This window comes from Mchenga conophoros, linkage group LG14 (assembly GCF_057382185.1).
Source record: "Mchenga conophoros isolate Kocher_MC1m ecotype Shallow Benthic linkage group LG14, M_conophoros_male_GT1.1, whole genome shotgun sequence".
NCBI classification, from domain to species: domain Eukaryota; kingdom Metazoa; phylum Chordata; class Actinopteri; order Cichliformes; family Cichlidae; genus Mchenga; species Mchenga conophoros.
In genome coordinates this window covers 4,465,670-4,490,372 of record NC_140539.1, presented here as the reverse complement: position 1 = coordinate 4,490,372, position 24,703 = coordinate 4,465,670, and the positions used below count along the sequence as shown (strand labels likewise).

Here is a 24,703-nt window from a genome sequence, read left to right as displayed (position 1 = left end):
CAAAATAAATGTGGAAACCTTTCCATTAGTTAAAACACAGTCTGATCCCAGATTTTGTCTAAGGGGATGGGGGTTTGGGGGGATAATGGGAGGAGAGAAGCTGCAGAGAGGCATGTAAGACTGCAACTGTGGATAGTCACGTTTTGCAGGGTTTAATATATTTGGCCAGATTTCTAGAAATGAGAGCTGCTCGGTGTAAAGTAGGATGGATGCCTTGTCTCCTAACAAGACCAGGTTTCCTCCAGAAAGTTTTCCAGTTATCTATAAAGCCCACGTTGTTTTTTGGACACCACTCAGACAGCCATCAATTTAAGGAGAACATGCGAATAAACATGTCACTCCTGGTCCGAGTGGAGAGGGGACCAGAGAAAACTACAGACTCCAATATTGTTTTGGCAAAGTTAGACACAGGTTCAAAATTAATTTTAGTGACCTCTGATTGACGCAACTGGGTGTCATAACTGCCAATGTGAATTATAATTTTCCTGAATTTACATTTACCCTTAGCCACAGTTTTAAATTTCCCTTAATGCCACCTGCTCTGGCCCCTGGAAGACAACTGGCTGTGGTTGCTAGTGTCTCTAGCTTCGCATGTCTGAGAACAGAATCACCAATTACCAGAGTTTGATCCCCAGTGGGTGTGTCGCTGAGTGGGGAAAAACGGCTAGACACATGAACAGGTTGGTGGTGTACTAGGGGCTTCTGTTTAAGACTATGCTGCCTCTTCACCATCAGCCAGCCTTCCTGTTCGTGACAATCTGCTGGGGGAGAGCTAGCGGTCAAAGGATGACCGCTAGGACAATGAGCAGGAAAGTGCAGGAGGGACAGATAAAGAGGCCATGCTGCTAGAGAGTTGGCTAAGAGCTAAGCTAAGCTAGCAAATCGCTAAAGACACAGTAAATACACAGAGTATGCTTCAGATGAAGCACGTGAAGATTACACTCACTATGAAACAAAAAGTAATCTATCTGTAAGTTAAATTTTAAGTTAAAGTTTAATTAAACTGGCTACACAGATAAGCTGCACAAAAACATGACTGTGTGTTTGAACATGAGCAGGAAGTGATACTCTACCACAGAGAGAGCAAAGATTAACCCCACTAAATGCATGTCTTTGGGTTGTGTTTATACTTTTGACACCCTGTGTTCTCTTGTTAAGTGTTACTCTCTTGTTTTTCTCTGTTTTACTTTGAGAATAAGATTTTGTCCTGTGTTAGTTTTGCTTCCTGTCTGTTGACACCTGTTGATTACTTTCACCTGCATCTTATTCCCGTTTTGTATGTCATCACCAGTGTTGGTCAAGTTACTTGAAAAAAGTAATCAGTAACTAATTACTGATTACTCCCCCCAAAAAGTAATCCTGTTACTTTACTGATTACTTATTTTCAAAAGTAATTAATTACTTAGTTACTTAGTTACTTAGTTACTTTTTAAAAACACGATTTACAACCTGAAGAGGTGATAAAGCGATAGATCTTTCAGCCCAATTCTACTTTTTCTACATAATCCATCATACAAAATGTAATCAAATGGAAAAGTCTCTTTTTTTTAACTTGTTTTATCAGTTTTAATCTTTTAACTTTATGCATCAAGCAAAACATTTAATTATATGCAACATTCTCTGACTTGAATAAATTAGTTTAACATTTAAACCTATTTTCTACACATTCCAGCACATAAAATAAAATATTTTTTGTGTTTTCACTCACTCTTTCAAACAGATGCAAGTAAAACACAGCAGAAAATAAATAAAGTCAAAGACTCAGCGGTCCTTTTGCTCTATTTTCACCTGTAAAGCAGGAGCAGGGTAGGCGGAGGGTTACCCTGGTGTAGGTGTGCTGCGGTCAGTTGAAGAATCCGCGCGAGTGTCTCTGTGAGTTTCCCATCACGTCGTAGCTACTCGGTGCTTGCTCGGAAGTTTAGGGGTTTTTTTCGCTGTAAAAAGAAGTTTTCTTCCCACGCACGATGGACGCTAATGTTTTTGTCACTTTTTATGGAATCAAACTCAAAGTAAGGTCAGTACTTCCACACTTTAAACGCTGCACGCTCATACTCTCTCCCGCACTCGATATATTATCCATTGTTGATCTGCACACAGCTGCTGTCACCAACGTCGCACTTGCTTACGTCACTGTCATGAGACATTCTCGCAAAAAAAATCACGGTTTTAGTAACGCAGTAACGCAGCGTTCCTACGGGAAAGTAACGGTAATCTAATTACCGATTTTGCAATAGTAATCCCTTACTTTACTCGTTACTTGAAAAAAGTAATCAGATTACAGTAACGCGTTACTTGTAACGCGTTACTGCCCATCTCTGGTCATCACCAGTGTTGGGCAAGTTACTTTGAAAAAGTAATTAATTATAGTTACTTGTTACTTCTTCAAAAAAGTAACTGAGTTAGTAACTGAGTTACAATATTCTAAAAGTAATTAATTACTTGAAAAGTAACTATTGCGTTACTTTAAAAAAAATTGTTTAACCCTCTTTGGTCCAGGGTATAATTGGCCATTTTTAACTACTTTTGATTTTCCCTCCACATTTTACCTTTAAAAATTATTTACTTAGCCTTGTTTGGTATCATCAGCACAGCCTCACGTGTCTGAATTTACAGTTATGTTTTCATTTTTGACATACTGTATTACCACAATTGATCTAAAATCAGACAAAAAACATAAAATCCGAGTAGAAAAAGTACTTTTACTGTAACAACCACAAACATGTTTAATGAATCATATTTGATAACTTTAAATGCAAATATAAATTGTTAATTTTAAAATCCTATGCACAAGTTTTGCAAACAACAAAGTTATTTGCATCCATTTACCTTTTACCTTGATTTTTTAAATAACCATTTCAAAGTATTTACAGAACAATCAGCTGTTCTGCATTCAATAAGATGCCACACAAATTATTTGTGCCACTCCAAAAAATTTTTTTCTGTCCACTATAAAGGAGAACGTCACAGCCTGATACCTGCAGGTCTGACAGCAGCAGGTGTATCACTCCTGTTTCTACCTGGAGACAGCAGTCGCCTCATTGTTCTGACACACAACACAAAACTATCCACAACACTACACACTAACTACAAGACAACACATTAACTACACACTCCAAACATGCTAAATGTTACAAATTTCTCACAACTCAAAACTTGCTCTCCCTCTCTCTCTCTCCCTCTCTCTCTCTCTCTCTCTCTCTCTCTCTCTCTGTCACTCCTAAAACTTCCCCTGTTTTTTTTTTTTTTTGGGGGGGGGGGGGGGGGGGGTTGGTCATAAGCAGAGAGTGCTTGCTAGCGCTGTCCTTAGACAGTAAAAACGCCACGTATATATTGTTTATCATGACTGTGGTTTTACGTGGCCTATCAACACAATTTAAAAACTGGAATATATCATCTTGTTGCTTTGTCTTTAAGTGGTCGTGTGACTGGCTTACCACGACTACTTTATTCTTCCTCAGTCAAACAGCAGCACTCACACGATTGTTTTGCCCCCTTAGCTCCAGGTAAGTAAGTAAAAGTAAGTAAAACTTTATTTATATACCACCTTTCAAGATAAAAATCACAAAGTGCTTCACAGAAGCTAAAACCTAAAAATAAAAATCAACTAAAAGCAAGTTTAAAAAGATGGGTTTTTAGCTGTTTTTTAAAAGCGACCACTGAGTCCACAGATCTCAGGCTCAAAGGGAGAGAGTTCCACAATCTGGGGGCCACAGTTCCAAAAGCTTTGTCGCCTTTTGTTTTCAGCCTCGTGTGCTGGACAGCAAGCAAGCCCTGGTCACATGACCTCAGGGACCTGCTGGGAATGCATGGATGCAAAAGTTCACTTATATATGTTGGTGCTTGTCCATGCAGGGCCCTGAAAGTCAAGGTCAAAACCTTAAACTGGATCCTGAATTTAACGGGATTGGAATTTATCCAGAACGCTGTATTCATCTAGAACAGCTATAAGCTTCTTAGCCACAACCTTTTCTAAAATCTTAGAAATGACCGGTAATTTTGAAATCAGTCTGTGTTGTGTGTTGTGCTAGACCAGATCTTCCCAAAGTGTGGGGCCTGCCCCCTAGGGGGGGCCCGCAGAGCCATTGCAGGGGTGGCGCGTATGAAAAGGGGGAGGAGAAAAACAACGCTTGGACACTGCTAGCACGGGGCGCCCACACAAACGCAAAGCAGGAGATGAAGCATAGCTGAATATGTTTCCAAACCAACTTCATTCTAAGCCAAAGACTAGAAAATATGGTGAAGCATATCTTCCCTTTGGTTTCACCTGCACAAGTGCCGAGGTAGGTCTCCCTGCAGAATTGGTTTTCCCTTCGTCGGGAGCAGCGCTGGGCTCTTCAAATCACGGACAAACAGTATCCCACATTCTTGATTTTTAGTTCACAAACACTTGTTGTAATGACCAACTACTCAGCTTTTTTTAATCTCAGTTTTTGGTGATTCGAAACGCCGTTTACGTGTGGACGAAACTGCTGCGTTTTCAAAAATACCCGTGTAGGTGTGGACATAGCGTAAAAGAGTTAGTAGTTTATTTTATTACAGATTACTTGTATTTGCTTAATTGTTCACCAAATGTTTGAGGTGTGAAATAAACCGCAATGGAGCAAAATATGGGTGTGTGTGGTTGGAGGATGTGTTTTTGTGTGCGTGTGTGCGCGCGTAGGGGGCGAACATTTTTTTTGTAAAACAAAGAGGGGCCTAGCAAAAAAAGTTTGGGAACCTCTGTGCTAGACAGTGATCGTGATCACCGTCCGCAGGAGCGCATGCAGCTGGTTAAAGCTGTAGCGCCCAGATTACTTACAGCTACTTCCGTGCAACTGATATAAGATGACATAAACTGAACACAGCTTCAACCGTCTGTTTGTTGAAAAATAGTAACTGACCGCATTTTCTTGTTAGTAACTGTAACAGCGTTGTAACGATAGGAATAGTAATTAGTTAGATTACTCATTACTGAAAAAAGTAACGCCGTTAGTAACATCGTTATTCCCATCACTGGTCATCACTAATTGTTTTCTGTTTCTTTCTGTTCCTTTCCTCTTTCATGTCTGTATTCTGGATTCTTGTTTCAAATAAATCTGCAAATCAGTTATTAAAGCTTATCTTTTGTTCAGTAGCTTATGTGTCCTGCATTCTGTGTCATCAAACTTAAAATGTAATTCAGTTTTAGTAATATTTCATTGGTTTTCTTCAGTCTGTGAAGAAATGTTAAAAAATATTTCTTATGAGTGTTCTTGCTTTGATTCTGATCTGCTTTAACTACTAAAGTGTTACACTAAACAAAGGAGTAAGAGTTTGAATACAAGAAGTCTGTTCAGTCTAGCTTTTGGTGTCCAGGTGTTCTTACAATACACAGTTGATGTTCATTTTATATCTGTAAAAGAAGCCGCTTGTTAGAAGCATAAATTTCTGTTAGACTCCAACTGTGTTAAACTGTTGACCCTTCAGGTTGTTCAACACAGAATTAGACAGAATGACTGCTGGAGAAATCGACTTTATGAATTTTATTTAGAAGTGTAAAGACTTGGGTGTGCAAAGGTTGCAGCAGCAAGGTGTCAGGTGTGTTTTATATGAGGTCAGATTTGGTTTGACACTTGAAATGCAGCCCACCAGATCAGGGATGGTATATTCCTACCTCCTGGTATGACATAAAAGCAAAAGCAATAAACTTAACCTGTGATGTCAGACAGAATGGAGCTTGTAATACAACCGACTGCAGAGCGGGCCGTCTTTATCCTTTCAGCTCGGACCCTCTACAAAAGGGCCTGAGTTGGAAGAGCTTGAGGGTCCTGCACAGAATCTTTGCCAGCTTGTTTGTCTGTATCACAAAGTCCCACAGGATGTTAGTTCTGTCATTCTCAACCACCATAGAGGATTCTCCCATTTTGACCTCGGGACTTCCAGGCCATATTCAACACAGATGTTTCTGTATACTATCTCGGCCACTTGGTTATGGGGTTCCATGTATGCCCTGCTTGCTAGTATCTTGCACTGTGCTGTTATGTGCTGGATTGTCTCAGGGGCATCTTTACACAGCCTGCACCTGGGGTCTTGTCTGATGTGGTAGACCCCAGGCTCTATGGATCTTGTGCTCAGAGCTTGTTCCTTTGCTGTTGTGATTAGTAACTCTCTGTTGTCTTTCAATTCGGCTTTGTCCAGTCATTAGTAGGAATTTGATATCGGTTAATTAATTCATAGGGTGACATAGAGTGATATGATAGATTAGAAAGCTGTTTGTAGCTAAATGTGTATTTAAACTTTACATTTATTGGAAAGTGAGATTTAGTGCTCTAGTCCACTTAATATCAAAGTGGGATATATGCAACCCATGATGTATAATTAGTTTGACATCCTTGCACTAGGTGGACTTCTGATTTAATAGTGTGAAAAGAGAGGCGCTACATCTCCCTGAAAATTTTAGGTCAAATATCATTATAAGGAATACTGGTCAGCCAAAATCCCTAAAGGTGGGATTTGGGCTCACAGTAAATAGGTTGCACTAGATTAATGAGCTTTACAGCAGATCTTTGGCTTGTGACAGTGTTTGACTTTTTGAGCTGACTGTGACCAGTGGATTTTCCCTTGAGACCTCTGGTCGGCTCAGTACTCTCTTTAATTAAAGGGAATCATTGCACAGTGCACAGATCCAGAGGACTTTACTCATACCTTAAACACAGCTCACTAACACTAGCTGGACTTTAAATGAAGCTTCTAATGTGGTGTTCTAATGACCGAGAGATGACCCACAGTGTTCTACTGGAAAAACTCAAGATAAGACAAACATGGACAAATAAGTCTTTTTGCAGTATTTCCCTGTTACATAGTTAAATCTCCAGACTAAATTCTACACAAATGTTTATTTATTAGCTGTCAAGTCACATCACTTTGCAGACATTAGCGTTTTGTCTTTTATTTAAACTATCATTAACAGGCAAGTGACATTAGTGGATATTTGCTGAAGAACTGCAAAAGGTAAATATTTTTCTGAAAAGCTTTAAATGATTCAAATATGATTATAAATATATCAAGGTAAGAAATCCAAGAATTAATCTTTCTCAGGAAAAGCAGAGCAGACATGACAGACATAACACAGAAATGAGAAAAGACTTTGAGGCCAACCGAGTGTATACATGTATTGTCAGAGCTGAAAAAAACAAAGACACAAACAAAACAGAGTGTATGTCTACACTGGTGAAATAGCAGCTCTTGCTAGTATTTTGTGAGCAAACTTGATACATCTACAGTCTGTTACATATTGTCTCACTGTGATATTATCCTTGTGATAATCAGTATATTGTATTTATAGGGCATATTATTATCAAACTGTGTAGATGGAATATTTAGCAAAATTTCTGGGATGTTTTTTTATAGCAGCAAAGGCACAAGAATACTCTGGAAAGTAACCCTTACCTACCCTAATGAAATACATATATGCATATAATTATGATATAATATATTTCATGGAGGCACCAGATCACTTCATTGTAGGGAACAAGTGTTCAGGGTTTTCCTTTGCCATGCATTTCTTTCCAGTCCCAGTTTGGCTAAGTAACATTTCTTTCCCTGTTCAGTGGACACAGACAATTTGACCATAGAGCAGTGATTGCAACTTAATTTGTCTTTTGACCAGTTCTACAGCCTGTGCCTGTGTTTTCATTATCATTCACTACCTGTACTCAGGGCTCTGTAGGAGATTTGCAGTATCTAGCTTTGGAAGCTAAATCGTGAAATCCCATTAAGGCTCTTGTGTTTACTGAGACAAAACAGCAGCATTACTTAACTTCTGTTTGGGCACCTGTGTTTCCTCTATAGCTGTGAACTGTTGATTACTTACTGCCTGTTAGGCTCCATTTCGTCATTTTATGAGATTTTTCTCTTCAAATGTAAAAAATGTAAATGTATTTTTGGAAGCATGTACACTGCATCATAATTAAAACGAGCTCATGTCAGTCCAAGGTATGACGCACTAGCCATACTTTGACCTATCATTACATTCTTAAGCATAACCACCAGGTACTGTGACTGTCCACAAAATACATTATAAGTAAAGCACAAAGCTTTCACCGCAAACTTATTCTGTTTTCTTTATCCTGCTCTAAGTAAACTTGAGATGACTGAAACGATCACAGATAGCATCTATAGCAGTAAATATTGGGGGAATATAATTTCACAATAGGACATTAGGTAAAAGAAATTAATAGGTAGGTGTAAAAAAATATTATTACTTTGGTGCAGGGACAAGTGAGTCAGGTGACTGCTTAAATTTCTACTTACTCACCTTTAGAAGAAAATTAAAGAAAAGTATTTGTTGGGAAGGTTTTTTTAAAGAAAGCCCCACATTTTGAATATGTGGCTGTTCCAGTGTTTTGCAGCTATTAGAAGGATTCTTCTGTGATGGAAGCCAGGAGTGTTTTTGGGGCTTGCTCCATAGCAAGTACTCAAAGTCAATATACTGATGTGGTCAGGCAGCTAGAAATGCATGCAGACTTTAGATGAGCCAGCAGCAGGGTGTCTGTGTAAGAAGAATACCAAGTCACGGTATGGATATATGAACTTGTCATTCAGGTGTCTAATGAAGCTGACAATGCTTAGTCTGGTGGATGAAACAAGATGATATTGGACTAAAACATCTTTACAAAAGATGACAATAAAAAAGAACAGAACATATACACATTGACTTTTAACTGTCAGAATTGTGGAATCCAAATTCTTTGCTGTACATGTATTTTTTCACTATAGGAGTGTTGCTGAGGTGTGCTGAGCAAATGGAGTTGTCTCTAATGTGCACAGGTGGTGGAGTAGAGAGCCTGGTGTGGCCCATCACTCACCGTAATGTCTCCATTGCCTTGCTGTGAGTGCTGTGTGTGTGTATGTGTGAGATGTTGACAGAAGATAGAAGTCAGAACAACTTGACTGATTGATTGTTAATTTATTTCAAACATGTAAACAGTATACAGGTACATTTAAAATAAGAGAGAAAAAAATACTATACAAAAGTCAATACATTTCAATATTGCTACTGTTCTGATTCATTTACATGTTGAAAGGGAGTGGGAAGAAGTACACACTTATTTAATCCCATCCCTTTACCATAAGTTAATATTTAGTCAGCTTCCTCACGATATAATCTGTAATAAGAATAGTCAACAGATTTCTGATATAATATATACTATATACTACAATATCACATCATAATTTTTTTTAAATAGAGACATTCACTTAATTTCAATATGTTTCCTTTCTTTGTAGTTCGAGAAGATCATATTTTTATAACTCTTTTTGAACAGTTTTATGTTTGGACATTGCTTCAATTCCATATTCAGACTGTTCCACAGTTTCACTCCATGAACAGAAACACAAAAGCCTTTTCTTGTAGTACGTACCTTCCCTGTTATGAAGTTACAAAAAACCCTTAAATTATAGCTTCCTTCGTTCAAAAAAAACCAAAAAACATACTCTGAGTATTACCTGGCAGTTCATTATTTTTTGCTTTGAATAGAATTTGTGCCGTTTGGAATTTCACAAGATATCAATATTTCAGTGCAAAAATAGTGAGTCTGTATGTTCCTGTAACCTGCACTGTGGATGATTCGAACTGCTTTTTTTTTGAAGAGTAAAACGTGAATGTAATGTGGTTTTATAGTTGTTGCCCCAGACCTCTGCACAATGGCTTAAGTATGGTGAAACCAGTGAACAGTAGAGAATATGAAGTAATGTTCTGTCTAATTCCTGCTTTGCCTTGTTGAGTATTGCAATGCTTCGTGTTACTATGGAATGAATATATCTTACGTGAGCTCTCCAGTTAAGTTTTTCATCTGTTATTACCCCCAGAAATTTATTTTCACTGACTCTTTCAATATCAACACCATTTATTTGAATCTTTGCATTTGTATTTAAACTACTATTTCCAAATAACATAAGTTTAGATTTATTCAAATTTAATGATAATTTATTTTTATCAAGCCAGAACTTCACTTTACTTATTTCATTAGTCATATCCTCCAATAAATTCTGCAGATCATCACCAGAGTAGAAGATGTTTGTATCGTCAGCAAAGAGAACCATTTTTAATACTTTGGACACTTTACAGATGTCGTTAATGTACAAGTTGAAGAATTTTGGACCCAAAACTGACCCTTGGGGTACACCACAAGCAATGTCCATACATAAGGAGCAACCACCATTTATTTTCACAAACTGCTTCCTGTCATTAAATAACTCCGGACCCAATCTAAAGCTACCCCTCTGACACCATAACATTCCAGTTTTCTTATTAATATATCATGATCTATTGTGTCAAGTCTATGAATAACCCAGCCACATATTGCTTTTTGTCTATGGAATTTGTGATGTATTCTATTGAATCTAATAGTGCCGATGATGTTGATCTGCTTGATCTGAAACCCTGTTGACTCTCGTGAGTAGTTTATGTTTATCTAGAAATTTTTCCAGTCGGTTTTTAAACAGTTTTTCAAGAATTTTTGAGAATTGAGGTAGTAAAGAGACAGGCCTGTAGTTTGTGAAATGGTGTTTGTTGCCAGATTTGTATAGAGGTATAACTTTAGCTATTTTCATTCTGTCTGGAAATCGACCAGTTTGAAATGATAAATTACAGATGTATGTAAATGGTTTTATAATAGCCTCAATGACTCTTTTAACCATTATCATATCAATATCATTACAATCCAAAGATTTCTGATTTTTACATTTTTTAACAATCTCAAAAACTTCATTTTCATCAACGTCTGTGAGAAACATAGAATATGGATTTCTGTCTATCAGTGTATCCGGTTTTTCCTGTGCTTTCCCAGGATGAGTGATTGTTCTTGCTAAATTTGGTCCAGCAGTTACAAAGAATTCATTGAGACTATTTGCCACAACATCCATATTGTATTCTTCATGGTCATTACAAATGAAATACTTGGGATAGCTCTTTTGTCCAGTCCCACATTTTATAACACTGTTCAGTATTTCCCATAATCTTTTATTATTATTTCTATTTATATCTAATTGCTTCATATAGTATTCCTTTTTACTATATCTAAGTATATTAGTTAACCTATTTTTATATCTTTTGTATCTGATTTCAGAATCTTTAGTTCTCTTTCTTAAGAAATCTCTGTATAGAGCATTTTTCTTTATACATGCATTTTGCAGACCTTTTGTTATCCATGGACAGCTCATATATTTATGTTTCCTACTATATTGCTTTATTGGACAGTTGGTATTGTACAGTAATGTAAATATTCTAAGGAATTCATTATACGCACTATTAACGTCATGTTCCTGATATACTTCACCCCAGTTCTCTTTCAATAAATCTTTTTTAAATGCATTCATTCTTTCTTCTGTTCTTACTCGCCTGTACTCTTTTTTACTGTCCATTTTATTGATCTTGTAATTCCTATCATAGATTGTAAAAATTGGAAGATGGTCACTTATGTCGTTAATCAGGAGTCCACTTACAGTCTTATTTTCAATGTCATTTGTAAAAATGTTGTCTACGATCAGCTTCTTAAGGTGTCACACTTTTTGGGCTATTTCAGCATTGTGTTTGGTTAGAAAAGAGAAGCTCTAAATTTACCAGTCGATCTATGTTGCTACCTTCACCTATGGTCTCTAGCTGTGGGTAGTGACCAAAATAGCGAGATTGTGGATACAAGCGGTGGAAATGGGCTTCCTCCGAAGGGTGGCTGGCCTCTCACTTAGAGATGGAGAGGCCAGCCACCCTGGACTCAAGGGACTCAAGAGTAGAGTTGCTGGTCCTCCAAATCGAAAGAAGCCAGTTGAGGTGGTTTGGGTATCTGATATATGCCTCGTGAATGCCTCCTGGGTGAGTTGTTCACACTGGGACAAGGACTTGCAGTCCTTGAAAGACTTATTTGTCCTCTTTTCAACTTTGTGAGTTAAAAATTTCCTTTTATTAAAATGCTTATTTTTTGACAGAGTAATGTCATGTGAAAAAAATCACATTTTGAGTTACATGAAGTTGACAGAGTGAATTTTCCTTGCAGGTGTCACCTTGACTTCTGAGGCTTCATAAAAATCTGCTTTGCTGATGCTGCAGACTGAATTATTTATTCAGTCTGTAACTGATCTATTGTTGCTCTCCTTTCAAATTGTGATATACTTCTGTCCTCCTGTGACTCCTGTGACTTGTCTTTGAGGAGGACTCTCTCTCTCTCTCTCATATATATATATATATATATATATATATATATATATACACACACACACACACACACACTATTGACAACTCTCTGCCTGCCTATAATGTGCTAGTCCAAAAAAGAACTGATAGAAAGCCATTCCTACCATAGTTTGTTTTCAGAGCTGTGTCTTTTGTCTTGCTTTTCTCACTGCTCATCTCACCAGTGCAAAGTAGCTTCTGTTTCCAGCACTCCCACTGTGTAAACTTCTGCTATCTCAGATTGCCAGTCCAACTGTATAAGTATGGGCCTTCTTGTTTGTTAGACAGGCAATAAAGGACATGGACCTGAACCTGCCAACAGCCTGCCAACCGCCAATCAAGCCAATCAACTCAGACTGAGTGCAAAGCAGTTTGCCGTGCACACAAGCTTATTGAATTAATGCTGAAAAGCAGAGTGGGCCCTGAGCTCAGTAATTATAAATCAAGAGTAATCAGCGGAACATAATTGATTTGGTAATTGTGTTTGCTTTCTTGAGTTAGACCCAGAACTTTGCTGGCATGAATTAAGAATGTTTTCATCACAGTTGAAGTAGAGCTCTGCAATTTTTTGTGAATGTAAATACATGCTTCTGGTTAGTTTCAGCCAGATGGAATAAAGAAGTAATACTGTAACACAGTGAAACCTTTGCCATCAAAAGTCTTTGTATATTGATTATGTATTTATAAAATACACATATACATATTTATGCAGCATTATTATATCTTAGTGGAACTTTTCTTATCTGCTTGAATTAAAGCTTTATTGCTTTCACTGCTAATAAGGCAGGTAAAAGTCATGAAGCTGCATTTAGAGCTCTCAGTTGAATTTGGCATACACAATTTTTGAGTAGTTTACATCAAAAATAAGTGTGACAGTAGTGTAACGTTAATTGAGTTTATAGACTTTAGGACATCATGAACATTACTACACACGTTTGTGTTAACTGAAGGGGGTCCGACTGAGTGCAGACTGACTGAAAAGCAGTTTCCAAATGCATAAACACTGTGCAAAGGCTTTAACGTGTTTCAGAGCTTTTTTTGTAACAAAATCTAACAGGGTCTGTCTAACAACATTAATAAACAACCAACCAAACAAACAAAAATAACATTGTATCTAACATTCACTTTAAATTGTAAAAAATCTATCAAAAAATAAATGTGTATGATTGTGAATCAACTATACCGTCAGCTACTCAAAAACATTTCTTCATCTGTTAAATCTTATGCAGACAACATGGTAAAAAACAGCATATGAAAATGATACCAGAAAGCCATTCAGGTTGTCATTTTACAAAAGGCTACAGGCAGCAGCTATGCACTGCTGCTGTCTTTTGACTCTATATTTGTACAAGTTGTCAGTGCTGGTGAATCTGTCATACCAGCATCATCTTTTCTCGATTTTCAGATGTGCTTGTTCACAACCAGCATACTGCTGAGAGAAATGTATCCACACAGACTGCAGCAGGGTTTCCCAGCTCTGAATTCACTTTTTTGTTATCGCCATTCTGTGTGGCTGCCTGTCACAGCAAGAAGAGGGACTCAAGGGGACAAGATTGCATGCCCATCTCAAACTGGATCAACGTTTGTCTGCTGTCAGTTATCTTCTATGTGTTGCGGAAATCATTGTGTAGTTCTGCCCAGGTTTTGTCTGACACCTTGATAAGACGCATGGGACAGTTACGAGTTCTTCTTCTTAGACAAAAGGCAAATGAAGGATTTTTACTCCTGGTGATTCAAAAGCGGTTCTCACATGCCGCCCACGCTTTGAACCAAATTCAAATATTTGAATTATTCTGGTCACTGCTCTGATATGCAGATTGCTTAGTGGGGGAGTATTTTAATCACACCAAAGTGAGATACCGCCACTTTTCATTCCACTTCTAAACACCCTCCTCTAATGGCTTTGCTGTTAGAAATGATAGTTAAATTCACCCCTAAACATACAGCCTGCTTGTTTGTTTGTTTTTCTGCGATTAATCCCTGTGGCTATCTTTCTCTCGCACTTTACTGATTAAAAATTGCACGTGGGAAAGCAAGGATGGCCTCAATTCTGGCAGGTGTAAGACTTATTTTCCTCCTGAGTACCCTTGTTGCTGCCAGTGTCCCTTTCCTTCTTAAGTTCAAAGGTCTTTTACAGCACCTGTGTTTCATCTGGGCTCTCTCTACTCTCTGGATGTCAACAGTCCTTTTCGTTTCACTTCACTGGCTTTACTCAAATTTCACACTTGTCAGGCTGCGTGATTCCTCGAACAGCTACAAGCACATCTGAGTGTAGCTCTCTAAGGCCCCCTACCACCACTACCATCCCCTCTGTGATAGTTTCAGGTTAAAGCTGGTCCTATTCTGGTCATCCATTTTATAACCATAACACAAAGAATCAAAGAATGCTACAGTATGGAATGATCTAGCTAGCTAACTAGCTAGCTAAGGAGCAGGTCCATACCTGGCTTCTCCACATAAATTAAACTATTCTTGCGCAAATTACTGAACCCAGACTGCTGGGTTCCATTTCAACCTTTCATAATGCCACTTAGCGCTAATGTTTCACAAGAAAAACTTCTCCTAACTAAACAAAATATAAATGAACCAGATTCAGAACATCAGGAGATTCATAAAAAAAACTAAAATTAAAAAAACCTTAGAATTTTTCCTGCTATATGTAACCATTTATCTGATTGTTAACTTCAGAATTACACAAAGGTCAGTTGTACAGCTTCTTCTTTCAGCTTGTTTAACTGCATGTTAAACAAGCTGAAAGAAGAAAGATCAGCTGTCTGCTACATCCTGCAGTTACGAAGGGAATAGAGGGAGACATTTCACACACGGTTTATTGGCTTAGTAATCGATGGTGCTATTGTGATGGAATGATAGAGAAGAGCCACACTCCAGGACTGAAAACAACCATCTTAACCTTCACTCACAGAACCTGTGGGACATATTACTCTAAAACATATTACAGAGCTTGCTCATCTGTGCATATCTATTACCTCTTAAGGGTACACTGAACACACTGCAAAAAAAACCAACGTGAAATTCTGAATTTTTCAGATCCGAACATGTCGTGTAACCTCTATACACACCGAAAGCATTACTTACTTACACTACTTCCAAAAAAAGTATCCTTAGAAAGTGGACATTCCGAGTTCATCAAAACAAGATAGGAGATGGCAGCAGCGGGGAGAACTTAAACCACGACCACTTTTGTACATATTTCAGGATGACAGTTTGAACTTTTGTCTTGCATTTGTTGTTTGTTGCATTTAGCAACACGTGCACTGTAGCTGATTGGTCAGATTGTCTGATTGGTCAGATCTGATTATTCAAATTTTAATTTTACCTGCAAATTTATCCCGCTAAATAATGCATTCATTGTGAAGAGCAGGATCAAGAAGTCCCAATTTCAGATTTTTCATGCACAAAATATTGTGCATGAAAAATCATATAATAATATATTTCACATATCCAGTGTATAAAGGCCTTAATCTCAGACTGGTTCTTATATATGTATATAGATATAGATATATATTATTCTTCTACTCTATGTCAGCACTCAGAGTGCTTTATACAACATGCCTCATTCACTTTTTTCTATCTGTAAGTGCTTTCTATCTAACATTCACTCTTTGATGGAGAAACAGACTCGGGAGTATCTCACCTAAGGATATTTAGCATGCAAAGTGAAGCAAACAGGGATTAAACCACCAACTGTCCAATTATAAGATGACCTGCTCTACCTCCTGAGCTACAGCCACCCCTCAACCTTGAACGTTTGCTGCTCATCCCAGTAAACGTAACAGATTTGCCTCTTTCTCTGTTTGAAGGTTTGCAAATGGTCCTAAAAGAGGTGTGATGCTCTGCAGCTGGGAGCCTGCAGGAGAGTAGAAAGACTCTGTCATCAAAGTAAACTGCTTTCTTAGAAATATTTATTATTTTATACATTGACAGCATTTTGTGTTGTTGCATGTTGAGACTGTTTCATATTTAATACTGAAGTTAAATGGAAACACATTAAGCACTAAGTAGAAGGGGAATTTAATTTTGAGACACACCTTTTGTATTGTTTGATTCACCTGTCAAACACCTGTGTCTGAACAGGAAACATAAGACTGAGAATACTGGGCGTATTACTTTTATTTAAAAGTTAGAATATTCTTACGTTCTAAACTTGTTTTGTTTAAGTTTATAATTAATTTAGAGTTTTTACATTGACCACAGTAATAAAAACGGTCTGCTTCAGACTCCGTTCATGAACATCTATCTACAGTGGTGTGAAAGTGTGTTTGTCCCCTTCCTGCTTTCCTATTTTGTTTGTACGTTTGTCACACATAAATGTTTCAAATCATCAAACAAATTTAAATGTTAGATAAAGATAACACAAGTAAACACAAAATTCAGTTTTTAAATGAGGGTGTTTATTATTAAGGGGAAAAATCCAAACCTACATGGCCCTGTGTGAAAAAGGGATTGCCACCTAACCTAATAACAATAGCAGCAACAACTGCAATCAAGTGTGATAACTGGCAATCAGCCTTTGTCAGTGCTGTGGAGGAATTTTGGCCCACTCATCTTTGCAAAATTGCTGTAATTTAGCCAAATTGGAAGGTTTGAGCATGAACTACCTTTTTGCGGTCATGCCAAGGCATCCCAAATAGATTCAGGTCTGGACTTTGACTAGGGCACTCCAAAGTTTTTTCTAAAGTTTTTCTTAAACCATTCAGAGGTGGACTTGCTGGTGTGTTCTGGGTCATTGTTCCTGCTGCAGAACCCAAGTGCGCTTCAGCCTGAGGTCACAAACAGACGACTGGACATTCTTCAGGTTGTTTGGGTAGACAGCATAATTCATGGTGCCATTTACCACAGCATGTCTTCCAGGTCCTGAGGCAGCAAAACAGCCCCGTATTGTGCCGCTAGAGGTGAAATTCTTGGAACGGCGCAAGACGGACGAAAGCGAAAGCATTTGCCAAGAATGTTTTCATTAATCAAGTTCCACCATGCATTAATTTAATACCACCACCATATTTTACTGTTGGTATGATGGTCCTTTTCTGAAATGTTGTGTTACTTTTACTCCAGATGTAATGGGACACACACCTTCCAAAACGTTCAACTTCTGTTTCATCAGTCCACATAATATTTTCCCCAAAGTCTTGGGTGTTTTCTAGCAAAACTGAGACGAGTCTTTATGTTCCTTTTGCTCAGCAGTAGCTTTTGTCTTGGAGCTCTGCCATGCAGATTATTTTTGCCCAGTCTCTTTCATATGGTGGAGTCATTAACACTGACCTTAACTAAGGCAAGTGAGGCATGCAGTTATTTGGATGTTGTTGCACTCTTGGCGTAATTTTGGTCGGCCGTTCACTCCTGGCAAGGTTCAGCACTGTTCCATGTTCTCGCCATTTGTGGATAATGGCTGTAAATGGTAAATGGCCTACATTTGTATAGCGCTTTTCTAGTCCATAGGACCCCAAAGCGCTTTACACTACATTCAGTCATTCACCCATTCACACACACATTACATTACTTTTTTAAAACATTAGCCACATTAGAAGCTTCGTTTCCATTTCCAGGCTTACCAGTGGTGATGAGTCCCCAGATGATGTAACATATAACTGACTATCTGAAAAGGATTTAAGGTACACATCATCAGATGAAGTTAATTTGAACATACTGTAAATGACAAAGATATCTTGGAAAGTTAACTTGTTTCCTGGTTTTGTTTGTTTGGGATTTTGTTGTTGCTTGGGTGTATATTTACGTAGAAAAATACAAAGTCACCTGTAACTGATACAGGATATGTCTTATAAGGCATTTGTGACGCAGTGTGACAGTGGTGATGTATTTTAAAACTTAAATTAACTACATGGCAGATAAGGTTGACCTCAGAGCAGAGCAAGCATTTATGCAATGTGTTGGTGAGAACCTGATTGAACAACAATTGATGTTGAACTGGTGCCAATGTTGCCAGTTGCCACTTTCTAAACCCGCCTATCTGTGTCGCCTTCCTACTCCCTTCAACTCTGTATCACCTAGGCCCCCCTTCATCTTCATCCAGCTTCTACCATGCTGAGGTGCCTCCTCTCGACCTGTTGGAGTGGAGAGGCCCATCTGTGAGTTTATCTTGCTCTGCCGGAGAGCAGTAAACACTCATTTTTGTGGCTGTCAGCTTGGTGAAGGAGGGCAGCCATGTGGAACACAGCGCAGAATCAGCAGTGTTCCCAGCAGTGGAAATAGAGCTGGCTTCAAGGAAAAGCCATTCTTTTGCAGTCTTTTTTCCCCTCCCAGGGAACAACATTATTGCTTCTAAACCTGCCATATATTGATTTAAGGCTTGTGTTTTTTTGTATGTCATCATATTGCCGTAAAGTATTTTCTCCTTATTTTTTATGTTCAAAATCATGTGTACATGTAATAAATAAAAATACATTTCTATAGAAACTAAAGCAAAACTTATACAGCTGTCACTGAAGCCAGGATTTTATTGGTATTTATTTTGAATGTTAATAATAGGACATTCAGATGAAAAAGCAAATTAAACAAACCTAATACATACATACATGTTAAATGCACCACAATGATTTTTCACAGTTTGAGGAGAGTTGATATGCATCATAAAGAGTGTGCCATGCATGTTCTTCTAATCTTACTAAATGACTAAGGAGCATCGGAGGAAACAGCTTACTACAAACTCAGCTAAACAAAGATGTTGGCTAGGTTCATATAGACACCGTTAAAAACAAAATGCTTTCATCAGTCACTGATTTATCAAAACATTCACTATTGCTTAAATCAGCCTTTAAGGATTTTAAATTGAAAACCTAAGAAGGAAATATATGAAAATATACTGCAAGTACATTTTTCCAAGGAATGCATATTAAATGATATTTATTTAGACTTTTTTCAGAAAAAAAAACTAATTGTGATTTTTATCCATTGATCAGGGCTGTGAGGTGCAGCTGAAATGTCTGGAAAATAGCAAGAAAGAGGGCTTTTAAATAAATTAAATTTTTTAACTTTTGGCTTAACATGGAGAGATCTTAAAATATGTATTTTCTTTGCAAATTTGAAGTTTGGTCTAAAACAGAGTTGGAAATGGCAGCCTGCCTCTTTAAGAAGTTAATGTGTGTTAGTCTGTTTTCTTCTTCTTTAAAAAAAAATCTTTGTGTATAATTCTTAGGCAAAAAGCTAAGAGGCATACAGTTAGCATGCATAGACAATGGTTGAACACTGCAGCAGCAGGATCAAACAGCTTGCTTATTGGCTGACTAACTGGCTGACCATTGCAGCATTGGCATATGCCATAACTCCCACAACAGCATGCTATTGGCCACTTTTGGATCTTGGAGTTTTTCAAAAAGGAAGATGACTGAGGAAGAGAAAGCTCTGGCCAGTGCTTTTGTCGATAATAATGGGGAATGTTAGGCAAGATGGACAAACTAGGATTGTTAACAAGGAGAGAGAAAGTTTCTATGAGCGTGCCATGTGTGTCATGGCAGGAAAACAACAATGCAGACTTGACTGTGAACTCAAATGTAGTTTATGGTCCTGCAAACACGTCCAGCTGCATACAGATTTCCGTAAATTTCCTGCACTCTTAAGCTATCCCTCAGAATCCAAAACGCAAGTTGCTCGACGTGTATATCACCAGTCAAATGCTGACTGGTTCACAATTGGCCCAGAACAGGGAAGGGAGAAACGCTGGAGTTCAACAAGAATGGGAGAAGTACAAAAAAATAGATCAAAAATAAAAAATACAGCATCAAAAGTACAGACAGTGACTGTGGGTGTTTTTTTGTTTTGTTTTTTATTGTTTTAACAATCAGTTTTAAATTCTGTCTTTCATCTTTACATTTTTCTACATCCAGCCAACAGACCAACCACATAAGCAAGAGTAGCCCACCAACCGGTTGTATCACAAGTTTTTGACACTGCCTATGACAAATCATCTCCACGCAGGTAGACAGACAGTCTGTGAGTGCTTGCAGATTGCCTTCTCACTACCCCCGCTCAAGGTTAAAGCAAGCATTAGCTAGTTTTCACTGTGTAAGAGAATTCAGACACCCTGGCAAGAGCAAGAAGAAAAGACGAGGAAGAATTGTTCTTTATGTCCACAACTGCTGGTGCAATCCCAGTAACAACAGAATGCTGAGGAGACTATACAGAGATGCTTTGAGACCACTGCCTGTGTTTTTATTTTCAGTCTTTATGGAGACAATACTGACAATCTGACAGAGTGAATTGGAACTTCTGTGTGGATTATGTTGCCCCCCAAAAGCATGTCTGCTGCTCCCAGCAGCAAAACTGGATTTAAAAGAGACATTAAAGTGAAAATGAATTAGGATGAAAAGAGTGGAAACAAAGAAGTGTGCAAATGTGTACAGAGGTGGCTTAAAATTAAAGTGGTATAGAGAAAAGAGTGAAGCTGGAGAACAAAGTCAACAAAATAACAACAGGGAGGCTTGGGATGGAACCATTGCAGGACACATGCAAAGGAAAGACATGATATCTGCTATTACACCAACATACAGGAGGACCAAAAGGTTTTATCACCCTTCCGCTTCGTGCTCTATACTTCAGGCTTCAGGTACAGATTAGCTTCATGCCACCTACAGTGACTTTCAGACAATTCTGCTAATGTTGGCTGTATACAGGGTGATGGACAGTTTTGTGGGGTGGAGTGATGTGAGCTCACTGGTTCAGAAACACAGATGTTGTCTGAACAGTCACATGCAGCTACTCAGGATGCACAACTTGTTCAGTAGATGCTTTGGAGTTAAAAGTAGTGTGTGTGTGTGTGCGTGCGTGCGTGCGTGCGTGCGTGCGTGTGTGTGTGTGTGCGCACGTGCGTGTATGTGTAAACACAGGAAATTAAGGAAATGATTCCTCTTCTAGCACGGACACTATTTTTTTTCCTTTAATCCCTATCTGTTGTACATGAGAGTAACTACATGTGTTGCAATAAAAACAAAAACTGAAATTGTACTTGAACATCATTTTAGTCAATAATAGTTTGTAAATTGATATAGCTGTACATAGTCTTGGTTTGGCATTCAAAACGTTTGTCGGTGTTTTTTATTTGGAATTTAGATGGATTAATTAATGACTTAAAAGTCGACTTGAGAATTTCATCAGAAGTTAAACTGTATTTTTAACTGCCAACAAATTAGCCCCAACTATATTCAATTTTTTGTAACAGAGAGGGATATTTATATTTCAGAGCTTTTTGTATTTATTAGAGCTGTTTTGTAATATTTGGTAATAGTGTAATAAATACTGTATGGTTTAATTGGTACTTTAACTTGTTATTATTAGAGATGGGTATTGTTTAGGTTTTATCCTATACCAGTACCAAACTGGTGCTTAAACGGTGCTCGAACCGGTGCTTAAAGAATGAAGAACACAAAATTGGTCCAAAAACCTCTCATGTTCAGCTGTTTTTTGTAAAAAGATAACAATGTTAGCCTTTTCTGCAGCTATGTGGCATATATGGCATCACTCTTGGCTGGAAGCAGTGCTTAAACAATGGAAAAAACACAAACTTTGTCCAAAAACCTCTCATGTTTAACTGTTTTCCACTTTTTCTTTGGTCATTTTAGCCTTTTTGGCCAGGGTGAAGGGAGTATCTGCCATCAAACAAGAAGACAGCTGCATGTAGCTATGATGATGTTTGCTAGTTCACCTTACATGCATTAATGTAATAACGTGGTTAGCCTACTCAACGTAAATTACACACGAACAACATTAAGCTACTCACGAAGAACGGCTGCTGCTGCATCATCATCCGTCATCATTTCTGCTACACTGGCAGGGCTAGGAGCCAGAACTCTCCTCTTCGGGTTCTTGGGGGATGTTGCTAACTCCGAGTCAGATAACAGGCAACCCACGCGCATTAGATGTGCTCGGTGTGAGGTCTCGCAGCAAGCTATCAAATACGGCGCATTTCTCAGCTTTTAACAAAATGTTATACGTCGCCAGGTGTTTCATTGGATTCGAGGTGTTACCTCCTTTGACAGTATCACAGTATCACCTTAAAGCACTTGTTGCAGGCTGCTGAGTTTGCATCTTTTGCTGTGAAGTACAGCCAGACTTTGACCGCTTCACTTTGGGTGTTTTTAATCTGTAGCTCTGCTCTAAAAGAACGTACGTACCTGGGCCCGCCTACTACGCTCGCAAAGGTAAAATGATTGGCTGGAATCCAAAGTGTATGACATCTCAGGAAAAAAAAAGCACCGAAATGTGAGCTGCTTTTCAGTCTGGTTACTACCGTTTATGTCAGAACCGGTACCCATCCCTAGTTATTATATGTTCTTACTGTCTTGGAGCAACTGTGACCACATAATTTCCTCTGAGATTAATAAAGTATTCTGATTCTAATTCAGTGCAGTGTGCTGCTTACTGAAATTTACTTCAAAGAATTTTATTTGTTGACTTATGAAGAATTGCTTCAAAACAGTCAATATAGTCTTTTTCACTGGAACCATCTTGCTCATCACTGTGCTCAGTTTCTCCTTAGTAGATGGTGATTCAAAACACTAAGGTGAAGGTGAATCAGTCAGTGCCACACAGACTTTTTATGATTCCAGACCCACGGGTCTTTTGAAGGACCCCATTTCAGCCCCTAATGTTACAAAGAAATGGGTTTCAGGCATAACAGATAGTATCTTTGTGTTTTTGTCTGGGAGAGATGAAAGTGGGCCTTGCTCCATATATGTGGCTGTGAAAATTGTGACTCGCTGCCTCTCTCATCTTCACTCCATTCTACAAAATTAATGACAGCAGCTGTGTCGTGCTATGGACCAGAGATGGAGAGACAGTAGGGGTTGTGAATGAAAAAAGAGGGATTACTGCATTGAATCCTCAAATGGAATTCTGTTCTTTCTCTATAACTTGGCCAGATTTCTCTCTGTATAAAGATATTTACTTATCTTTTCTCTTTTCCTAATCTCTCCACCCCCAAAACCTTTTATTTTATTCTAAAAACACTTTCGGTGGTTTTGCTTGTTTTAATTATTTTACAATGGAGGCTGGAAAGTGGAACAATATGAGAAGAAGGAAAACACTGACATCCCACAAAGTCTGATCCATCCATCCATCCATCCATCCATCCATCCATCCATCCATCCATCCATCCTCCATCCATCCATCCATCAGTCTTCTTCTGCTTATCTGGTACCAGGTCGCGGGGGCAGTAGCCTAATCAGAGAAGCCCAGACTTCCCTCTCCCCAGCCACCTCCTCCAACACCAAGGCGGTCCCAGGCCTGCTGAGAGATATAATCTCTCCTGTCCTGGGTCTACCCTGGGGCCTCCTCCCAGTAAGACATGCCTGGAACACTGTGCCCAGGAGGCATCCTTTTCAGATGCCCGAACTACCTCAGCTGGCTCCTTTCAATGTGGAGGAGCAGTGGCTCTACTCTGAGCCTCTCCTGGATGGCTGAATGCTATCTCTAAGGAAGAGGTCAGCCACCCTGTGGAGGAAGCTCATTTCTGCCGCTTGCATTCACGATCTTGTTCCATCTTGTTCACCCAACAATGTTCTCAGTTGAAGTCAGCAGTGCTCGACCCTCACTATTCACAGTGCAGGTAAAGCACCACTTTCCCATCCTGAGTTGCCTGATGGTTTGCCGGAATCTCTTCAAGGCAGCCTAAAAGTCTTTTTCCATGGCCTCCCACGAACTTCTCCCACACCTAGGTTTTTGCTTCAGCTACTGCCCAAGCTGTGTTCCACTTGGCCTTTTGGTAACTATCAGCTGCCTCCAAAGTCCCATAGGCTAACCAAGCCCAATAGGACTCCTTCTTCAGCCGGGTAGCTCCCTTCACCTCTGGTGTCCACCATTTGGTTAAGGGGTTACCATGACAGGTGCCAACCACCTTGCGGCCGCAAGGCACCAACCACCAACCACCTTGCTGCCTGTCTGCAGCAGCTTTGGCAGTGGAGGTGCTGAACATGGTCCATTCAGACTCAACGTCCTCAGTCTCCCTCAGAATGCTGTTGAAACTCTGCCAGAGGTATGTGTTGAAGATCTCGCAGCCTCTGCCAGGCATTCCCAGCGCACCCTCACTATACGTTTAGTTGCACCAAGTCTGTCCTGCATCCTCACCCACCACCTGATCCAACTCACCACCAGGTGGTGATCAGTTGACAGCTCAGCCCCTCTCTTTATCCGAGTGTCCAGAGCATATGGCCGCAGGTCTGGTGATACGATTACAAAATCCATCATCCACCTGCGGCATAGGGTGTCGTGTTGCACTTATGGACACCCTTATGTACCCATCACTGAGAATGTATGTTTGGTCGTTAATCTGTCACAACAGACAGAGATAGAAAGCCATTTATGCCGCTCACATTCATATTCATGGTCAGTTAACAATTACTAACTGACCGATTCCAAAAAGCATATTAAAAAATCTTGAGTTTAAACATAAACTCTAAGGCTACGTTCACACTGCAGGTGAAAGCGCATCAAATCTGAATTTTTTGACCCTATGCGACCCATATCCGATCATGGTATGACAGTGTGAAC

General features: G+C 38.9%; 1 protein-coding gene and 1 pseudogene across 3 annotated transcripts in view; one reads left to right on the top strand and one right to left on the bottom strand.

Moving 5' to 3' along the window:
• sez6b (seizure related 6 homolog b) overlaps positions 1–24,703 on the top strand; it is a 240,620-nt gene that overhangs the window by 32,408 nt on the left and 183,509 nt on the right. The window lies entirely within an intron of this gene.
• Positions 137–24,224, bottom strand: LOC146559111 (uncharacterized; annotated as a pseudogene).